The sequence below is a fragment of the Megascapheus bottae genome, chromosome 23 (assembly GCF_031878675.1).
Source record: "Megascapheus bottae isolate mThoBot1 chromosome 23, mThoBot2.hap1, whole genome shotgun sequence".
In the NCBI taxonomy this organism is placed as follows: domain Eukaryota; kingdom Metazoa; phylum Chordata; class Mammalia; order Rodentia; family Geomyidae; genus Megascapheus; species Megascapheus bottae.
The window spans coordinates 9,724,102-9,734,053 of NC_143531.1; positions in this window are offsets into that span (position 1 = coordinate 9,724,102).

Here is a 9,952-nt window from a genome sequence, read left to right on the forward strand (position 1 = left end):
ATTCTATAAAAACGTTATGGAAGGAAAAAAAAATAGAAAATGTTATGGAAGGTAAATCCTAGGTTAGCAACGTTAAACATTTTGTCCCAAAGGCTCCTAACTATTAAGTGAGGAAATTATTTGTAAAAGCCCAAATCAGCCCATCTTTAGAGCATGTGTTTAAACCTCATTCTCAAGGGTGCCTTTCATCTCACTCATAATGCAGAGATGAGCATCCACTCCACTGACCCTGGTCCCCCAGGCCTGCTTAGCACAAGGATAGCAGCAGGAAATATGAGGCCTCACTTAGATCATCGGAGGCTTCAGTTTCTTTGGGGCCATCCATGTATTCATCTGAGCCTTTGCATGAAATACATCTTGGTCATGCTAAACCAAGAATAACAAAATAATTCAACTGGTATTATGTCGATGAAACTTCCATGTGCTGTGTATTTTAAACTACCCATCGATTCTGATTGCTTTATTAAAACTGAAGTTTCATTGTTTTCAGAGAGTTGGACAGAGTCATAACCTTCATTTTTTTATTTAATCTCCTCAAATACAGGATATGGAAATGACAACCTCAACTCTACCATATGGGTTGCAGAGAAAAGAAGCTTTGGGGTTATCATACCCAAGGCTTGGGCTATAGTTTATCTGAAACATAATTTCCCAATGAAAGCATCTAATTCACAATTCCAATCAAAAGAAGAAGAACAGAACTACATATGTAATTACTTGGCCCATTCACAACAGGAGAGACATTGGCACAATTCCTCTATTACACTCATCCTCTGTAGGAAGGAATGATATGACTTGCTCCTCACTAGCTGGTAAGTGCCTAGTTTAATATAACATGTATGTTGGTCTTCTATCAAAATAAATCTGACCTTTAAAAGCCAACTTTCATTTCAAATAACCCTTCCAGGAAGCAATTTGGCAGCATCCTCCAGAGGCACAAATATATTTATAGGCGTTGACCATTTAATCTTACTCTTGGCAATTTCTCCCTAAAGGAATATTGTCTTTACTGAAAAAAAAAATGAAAGAAGTTATAAGAATACCAATATGTACTGGGATATTATTCATCACAGAAAAATTGACTACAGTTTTCATTCACTGCTATAAAAGTTGTCTAAAAACTGCTCTAAGAACATAAGCCATTAAAAAGAAAAATACTTAACACTAGGTTAATAGAAAAAATACAAAATCTTATTCATTGTAGGCTTATAGTCTTTATTGTTTCTTATGATGAATAAGAAATACAGAAAAATGGAAACAGTTCATGTAACAAGGTGGCCCAATTGTGGTTTTCCCCTTGTTTTGTTGTGGAAAGTTGTACATTCCCATAAGGATTCCAATAAAAACGACTAAGCCATCCACTGATACTGGACACTGGTGGCCCATACCCAGTCCCCTGTCCTCAGCTTGGTTGTCCACAGCTATACCTTCCTGTCCTTCCATTATCAGACCAGGAGTTTACCATTGCTTCAGAACAATCTCCTACAGCTTCTTTCTTTCTTTCTTTCTTTCTTTCTTTCTTTCTTTCTTTCTTTCTTTCTTTCTTTATTTCTTTCTTTATTTATTTTTTGGCTAGTCCTGGGGCTTTATCTCAGGGTCTACACACTGCCTTTGGACTTTTTCAAGGCTAGTGCTCTACCCTTGAGCCACAGCACCACATCCAGCCTTTTCTATGCATGTGGTACTAAGGAATCGAACCCAGGGCTTGGTGTGTGCTAGGCAAGCACTCTACCACTAGGCCACACTCCTAGCCCATCTTTACAGCTTTGATCAAGTGACATAGTCACTCCCCATAATTATTTCTCTGTAGCTAGCAAGGAAAAAGTACATAGCATAAATTGAATATGTATGCTCCTATATAAATGTTTGGACATGATTGCACTAGGCAGAGCTTTAGAAGATGTCAGAAACCTATTCTCTTAGGTGAACCACTGTGAACTCAAAAGCTGCCAAGACAGCTGGGCTGAATGAATGGTCCAAATTCTTTGACTGGTATTGTCATTGTCTAAAATGGTTCATCTCTCTTTGGACAGTTTTAAATCAAAGCAGAGTCTTCCTTCAACTTACATATCTCCTTAAGAATCATTGTATAGAACAAAACCTAGATACATAAGGCCATATAGTATGACACTAAATGAAAGGACCTCTAGGATATAGAAACAAAAGCCATATAATGAGTGATTGTTGTCCTTAACGTGCTATGTTATCTCTCATCTCTTTTGCTACCCCTTGACTATCTCATATTGTTACAGTATCTTACTTTGGTATCTGATATATTGGATATATTTGTATATTGGATATATTTTGGTTATTTGAAATTGGATAGGGAAGGGGGAAAACAAGATGAGGGGTGCGGGTGGGGGGGAGGAAAATGGGGACCAAGACATGAGAAAGAGTATCAATGTACATGAATTAATGTACCTTCTATCTAGCAAATATAATGTAACCCTTCTATTAATTACAATAAAAATATATGAAAAAAAGAATCATTGTACACACAAGCATGTATAAAGGGCTAATAATAATCAACCTTGGCTGCACACTAAAACCACTTGGAAAGGTGTGGAAAGCTGCAGGTAACCCTGGCCTTACTCACATGAGTGGAATCCCAACCTCTGGAGTCCCAGACACTTGGGTCTTTGCACTATCAGAAGAAGATTAGAAATACAGATTCTCAGGCCCTACCCAAGCCCTACCATCTGAGAACTTACACATACAGATACGTACAGCTTCCAAGGGATTCATATGACTATTCAATTTTGAGGAATATTTATAGGTCAGAAAACTGCAGAACAAATGCTGCTTCTTCTGAATGGCCAGACCATATCAAGGTGCTTTGAGATTTGGGGAATTCTCATAGTATAGGTTTTCTAATCAGTTAGAGAAACATCCTTGTCTTCCTCCCAATCGCTACTCACTTCTCTATTGCTAGAACTAAGTGCGCTAGACTGGATAATTTATAAAGAAAAGATGTGTATCTCTTACAGTTCCAGTCCCAGAGCACTTGTTTTCTTGTGTGAAGACTTCCTGGCTGTGCCATATCATGACAGAACAAATAAACTAGCTGGGTCTTGATTTCCATGATGACAATAATGCCATCGTAGGGATCCCTTCAGAATCACTCATCACAATTACTACTGGAAGGCCCTATCTCTTCATACTGCTAACATATCAACTTATGAATCAGGTTGCCAATACAATGACATTTCATAACACACTTAAGCCATACAAACTCGAATATATTCCCCAATCATTTTTCTTTTCTTCCCCTTTTTCCTCACTTTTTCTTTTCTTTTCTTTTCTTTCTTTTTCTTTCTTTCTCTTTCTTTCTTTCTTTCTTTCTTTCTTTCTTTCTTTCTTTCTTTCTTTCTTTCTTTCTTTCTTTCCTTTTTGTGCCAGTATTGAACTTACACCTGGGCACTGTCTTAGTTTTTTTTATTCAAGGCTAATGCTGGTAGAGCCAGCTGAGCCTTAGCTGCATTTCAGACTTTTTGATGATTAACTGGATTTGTCTTCCCAGGCCACTCTGAACTGAAATCCTCAGATCGCAGCCTCCTCAATATATAGGATTACAGGTGTGAGCCACCCATGCTCAGCCAAAACGTAGTTTTTAAAACAACAGGGATATCAGTTTTGAAGGGTATGACTTAAAGCTTCGTGTCTGCATACTGTCCATTGTTAGCAAGTTCAGTTTCATGTACCATACCACAGATTTTCAAGATGGAGAGAAAAACAAAACGCAAAACCTCAACAGGACCATTCTCCTCAAACTTCCTCAAAAATTAATATCAAAAAAATCAAAGAAAAAAGAAATCAAGAAAGTTAATGTTTTCTTAACAAAACAACTATAACAAGATATATTTGGAAGAGGGGGATATTCTTGCACATGTAATTAAATTAAAATTTAGAATTAAAAAAAATTGTCACTGCTAGTTTCCTATGGGAGTGATAGGGTTTTCGGGGCTGGAAAGATATGTCACGTAGCCTTGGCATCTACCCGAAGGGATTGGTGAGGACTGAGTTGTTCTTACAGCACTAACGGAATCAGATTTTTAATTGCTGAGCCAGAGAACTTCACTCTGAAGAAAACAGCACCTTACGTTCATTAACTCACGATCCCATAACCAAGAAAGCTTGTGCTAGAAATAGATCCTGGATCTTATAAAGTTCTCCTTTCTTTCTGGAGTCCATAATATATATGATTGCTAGATGACTTTATTAAAGTCAAATTCTCTCAGAGGGCACTTCTCCAAAATGCTCCAGCTAGATTCCTAAGTCCAGCTAGATTCCTAAGTTGCATGAGCACCCTTACCACCTTGTCAATACACACACAAAGGGCCCAGAAAAGATTTTAAAATGCCGAGAGAAGTATCTTGCAGTATATAGGTGTGCCTGTGTGTTTATATAAAACTATAAAGACTTGAAAAATTGATCCACCATCAAATAATTACCAAATTCCATATTAATAAAATCCTCCATGAGGCTGATATAAAGTGTCTTTCTCTCATTAAGGTCATCTTCAAATACAGTACTGATGCAAGGTAAAACTCTGCTGATTATCTGGAAACTAATGAGGAATCTCCAAGGCACATGGTGATGTATCTCTTCTACCCTAGAAGGAAATGAGGCCACTTGGAAAAGGAAGCAAGAAGCCCTGTGACCTCACACAACCTCCCAGATGCCCAGGGAAACAGAGCCAACACATGAATCTGAACCTCAGATGCCATGCTGAGAGAGAGATTCTAATGTGGCATCAGAGTCCCACAGTCAGAGCCACGCCCTGATTCTCATCACAGCTGTCTGTGCTGTTCTTGGATGGGATGCACAACGAAGAGGCCAACAGAGCAGGCCTTGGCTAAGGCCATCCGAGTGGACTTGGTGGCTCCTCTCTCACAGTCTGGACAAACTGAACGTTGCTAGAATGGATGCATTTTCAACTAGAACTTCATTTGATAGCTCCTGATTCCCATTTTTCCCAATATGCCATAAAGCTCGGAGCAATTCATACATACTGACCTTGTCTTTAATAGTCACCTGGAAATTACTGATTATAAAGTAACCAAGTCAGGAATTAGAGAACACCAAGTTCACCAAAACATGCTAATAGGTCTTTAACATAGTTGGCTGTAAACATGCTTTGTTTTTTGAAATGAATAAATGGAAGTAGGGGGAAAATGGTGCCTTGCAGCTTATTTCCAATGTTTTTATGTCCCCAAAAACCCATTTAATCAGATTCCTGAGAAGGGTGACTTTTCTGGGACACAGAAAAAAACTGGCACTCACAGCTATTTTCCCAGCCACATTTTATTCCTTGTTACCAAGAATGTCCACCTGATAATCCAGGGAGTTTGTCACCTGAGATTCCCTTGGGTGACATGCATTTATTTTTATGCTCACTGTGTTGGGCAAAATTCTATTGGACATTTAAACCAACAACCCATATGCAAATTGTGTAGCCCTTGCTTAACTTTTGACTTCAAGTAACTCCCTTGCATGAAACTAGGAAAGCCTGTTAGCCAACAGATATTCTACTATCTATGGCTGACTTGTCATGTTGCTTTATAAGAAAAAAAATTTATAAGAAAAAAAATTTTTTTGAAAAGGAAAATTTCCAAGCACAAATGGCTCACACTTGTAATCCTAGTGCTAGCAGCATCGCCTGTAGCTGATTGCAGCCACAAGGAACCACAATGAATGAACTTAAGGAAAGCACAGTGAAGAAGTGGAAGCATGTTTTAAAGATCCAATAATTCTTCAGCTGACAATTATGACCAGTGAAATTTAAAATGCTACATAGAAGACATCAATAATTTCATAGGTCAATCAGAACAAAGAATTAGTGAACTTAATGACAGACTATTTGAACATAGGGGATGAAGGAAAAGGAATGAGAAGAAAAGAAGAAAGCTTACAAGAACTTTGAAGAAGGATTAAATGACCAAATATTTGGCTTTCAAAAGTGAAAGAGGGTATTTGCAATGCTTCAGGAAAAAGGAAATAAAAAGCACAGATGGGTCCCACTTTGCCTGGTAGCAGCCTTCACAATGGAAACCCTAAATGCCAGAAGAATGCAAAAATGGAAGGACAAAGGGTAAACAAATGCAGCCGTGGAAACTCACTAGACACTTGGCTGGAAATGAACTATACAACTTGCGGGCGGGGGTGGGAGGGGAAAACTGGGAGATAGGGAAGGAGCTATTTTGTCCACAAAGAAATATACACTTTACCTGACTTATGTAACTGTAACGCTTCTTTACATCACCTTTATAATAACATTTTTAAGCCAGATAGACTGTCAACTGAGAATAGTGTGCCCAGTAAAGCCTATCTTTAGGAAATGAAGGCATAAAAAAAGGACATCCTCAAAGAAAAGCTAAGAAAATGTCTCTCCATTAGAAATATTCTATAAGAAATGCTAAGGAAAGTGCTTCAAAGTAAAAGAAATGTTAATGAGTGAACAAAAAAAAAGGAAAAGAAAAGGAAAAAAGCATCTATGAGAAGGAGAACAAAATTCACTGCTAAGAGTACTTATACAAATTTAGAATATCAAAATCATTCAAGATACCTAAACCATTCATATCCTTAGTTGAATAAGTACTTTTATATGCTAAATAGGTAATATAGAAAAACACAATAAAGCATATCCAAAATTCAACACAAGGGGAGGAATAGAGCTTACAGTGTAGAGTTTTCCTATTAGTATATTTTCTCATTGTTGTTGTTATTCTTATGTTTGTGAGCAAGTTAAATTGCTAATCACTTCAAAATGGTTTATTATAATCAAAGAAGACTTGTAACCCTTGTGGTAAATGAATTAAACAATGACTACAGTCTATACTGACTATAATAAAGATTGTTTTTCTCTTGAAATAATTACTCATTTTAGTCCTTTATTATCCTTGGTAGCAATTGTTCCCTCCCATTTAGTAAACATATAATAATGGGCTTAGCCCACTTCAATATATTAGTAAATATCAAAGTCAAAACACTATTCTCCAAAAGTCTTTATTTTGTCATCAGGATAGTATATGTTAAGCAATCATACATTATTATTTTAGCAACTGACAGACATGCTCATTCACTTTGAACATCTGCCCTTCCAAAGCCTGACCATAGTAAATATCCTGGAATCAGACATCCAGAAATTGATTTGAATCCCAAGAAAGGACGAGAGCTTTGGCTCATCAAAAAGCAGGCTTCCCTGCTTGCACACATGCTTATTTCAAGAAGCCAAGAATTGGGACACACCCATGGACCAGTGCTTTGAAGATAAAAACCTTAGGTGTCTAATTTTGCAAGTGTGCAAATTGCTTGAATGAAATATTCTGCTGAGGGTAAAAGGTTACTAGGTTTGGCAGGAGTATGTGGAGAGGGGTAGAAGTGAGTTCTAAGAATATGGAATTCAATGAATGTTGAGTTTGTAGATTTCCCAGGGATAAGGAAATACTTCACTTGACTGAAGAAATGGGACCAGCTGCTGGGTTTGGAGATTGGCTACTAAAAGACATAGATCATGTTTAAACAAATACCAAAAATGCCTGCCTGAAAGAGTCATATTCTAATAGCTCATGTACAACATTAAATTCTATCTTTAAAATGAATTTTAATCATACTGATGCCAGTCAGTTTTCAATTGTTGCAACTTCTTCAATATTAGTCTTCCTTTAACAAGCTTAAGAATCTGATGACTTATGATCATTGAAGTGCTAGTATTTTGTTGAGCCTATGTTGAACATGTGAAAAATGATCACGACTGTATGTTTGGCCAATCTAAACAACAAATACTCTGATAAAAGATTTCTATCTCTAGTTCAGAGAGGTGGGGCATTAGCCAGGTTTTTCTTTCCTACCTGTGTTTTAGTCATTGATGTGATCGTTGTTTCCTTTTACCTTAAAGATTTGAAATACTTTCAAAACCACAGGAAACTTGGAAAGTGAACACCTAATAAGTATCAGACCCACCAGTTGCTATAATTTGCCACCTTTGGGTAAGATTGCATTTTGGAATTGGGGCTATGAGTCTGTCTGTCTGTCTGTTTCAATTATCTATCATCTGTTTCCCCTCTTTTAGCTCTACTGTGTGTGTGTGTGTGTGTGTGTGTGTGTGTGTGTGTGTGTGTGTTCAGAGCTAAAATGCAATTTTACCCTAAAATGTTTTTTCCTTGCCTGTCCCTATCCTATCCTCTCCTTGTATTTTCCATCTTCCCCAGGAAAAAAATCTTGGTTCCAGGCATGTCAGTCTGGCTCTGTGGAATCATGGCCAAGATTATTCTTAGTGAGGAACTCCTGTTCACAGCTAGGCCTTAGAGACACCCCCATCTGGCAGCCAGTTCTTGAAGCCAAGGTATATTCCCCCTACCTCTCTCCTCTTGCTGCCAGCCAGAATAATTGGTACAGTTTTGTTTGGTGACCACCTGCACAGTTGAGGCACAACATATACACAGAAGGCAGCAAAAGGCAGCAAGCAGAATAGAAAGCCAGGCGTAATCACCATTCCACACAGCAGGAACTCGATTTCCTGACCATGGCCAGTGGCCCAGATCCATTCTCCCAGCTCTCCTATGGAAATGAGATGTGGTTACTCATATCCTAAATCCCAAACTCATCACCACTTTTCAAGGGTTCCAGGGGATCCTGGTTAGGGCGATACCCCCTGGGAAACCTCTCCTACAGATCAGTAGGATCCAAGAGGAGTCTTTGGCATAGATCAATGCTGAGTCTATTCTTGCAGCACTGTAGCAGATGGGTAATAATGGCAGGCCAGGGGCCTGTGCCAGACGCTACAGGGGGATCAGATGGCAGACTGACTGAGAAGGTCTCTATGGAAAGAACACCATTAGAGTTTGGGGCTCCTTCCCTCTTTTTTTATTCAGTCTAGGGGATAAAGGGAGTTTAAGCTAGTCTTAAAAGTGTCGTCTTTATTCTAAGGTTCAGGAGTATCATGTCTAGGACCTTGTGTCTGGACCTCCTAAGGCCACGTTGCATTTCATGGGATAGCAGCTCTGAGGATGTTAGAGTAGATGCTTTTACAAAAATTTTTATTTAACTTTATTTTTCAATTTTATTTTTATTGTTATTATAAAGGTGATGCACAGAGGGGTTACAGTTATATAAGTCAGATAATGAGTACATTTCTTTTGGACAATGTCACCCCTTCCCTCACTCTCTCCACATTTTTCCCTCCCATCCCCATCCACAAGTTGGATAGTTCATTTTCAACATAGTGTCCAGTGAGTACCATTGCTGCATTCTACCAGTTTTCTTTTCATCTTTCCAGTAGAGTGTTGTTCTCTCACTTAAAACTCAATATTTTTGTAAACCTGGTTTAAACTAGTGATTTCAAAGGCCTTCTGTTTATCTGGAGAATCAACATCAAATATGTGGGGGGGAGACAAAAACAGAGAAAGAAGCTTAGCTTATGTTCCTTTGGCTACCTACATATCATCTGACAAAATAAATATTTTTTTAAAAAAGAAGGTAAAGAAAGATGAGGAAAAGAGCAAATAACAAATCACTATAGAGATAGTTTCTAAATTAGACATTATTTCAAAAAACCCACAAAAATCCATCAGCAGCTATATTAAAATCCAACAGTTAACAATTTTTTAGAAATGGTTTGTTTTCATGATCTTCTTTACACTTATTTTTGCTAGTATCTATCTTCATATAAATGAGAGAAACAAATTAGTAAGCACGATTCATTTCTCTTTTGCTGGCACTGGATTTGAACTCAGAGCCTCTTACTTGCTAGTCAAGTACTCCACCACTGAGCCCATGTACATGGGACTCCAGTACTTTTGTGCACCAGTCATTTTTGAGAGAATCTCACTTGCTATCACGACTCATGCCTGGACTGTGATCTACTAGTTTAGGCTTCTGGCCAAAGACCAAATAACAAGAACACACCATCAAAACCAGCATCTTCTGCTAAAATGAAATCTCGTGGATGTTC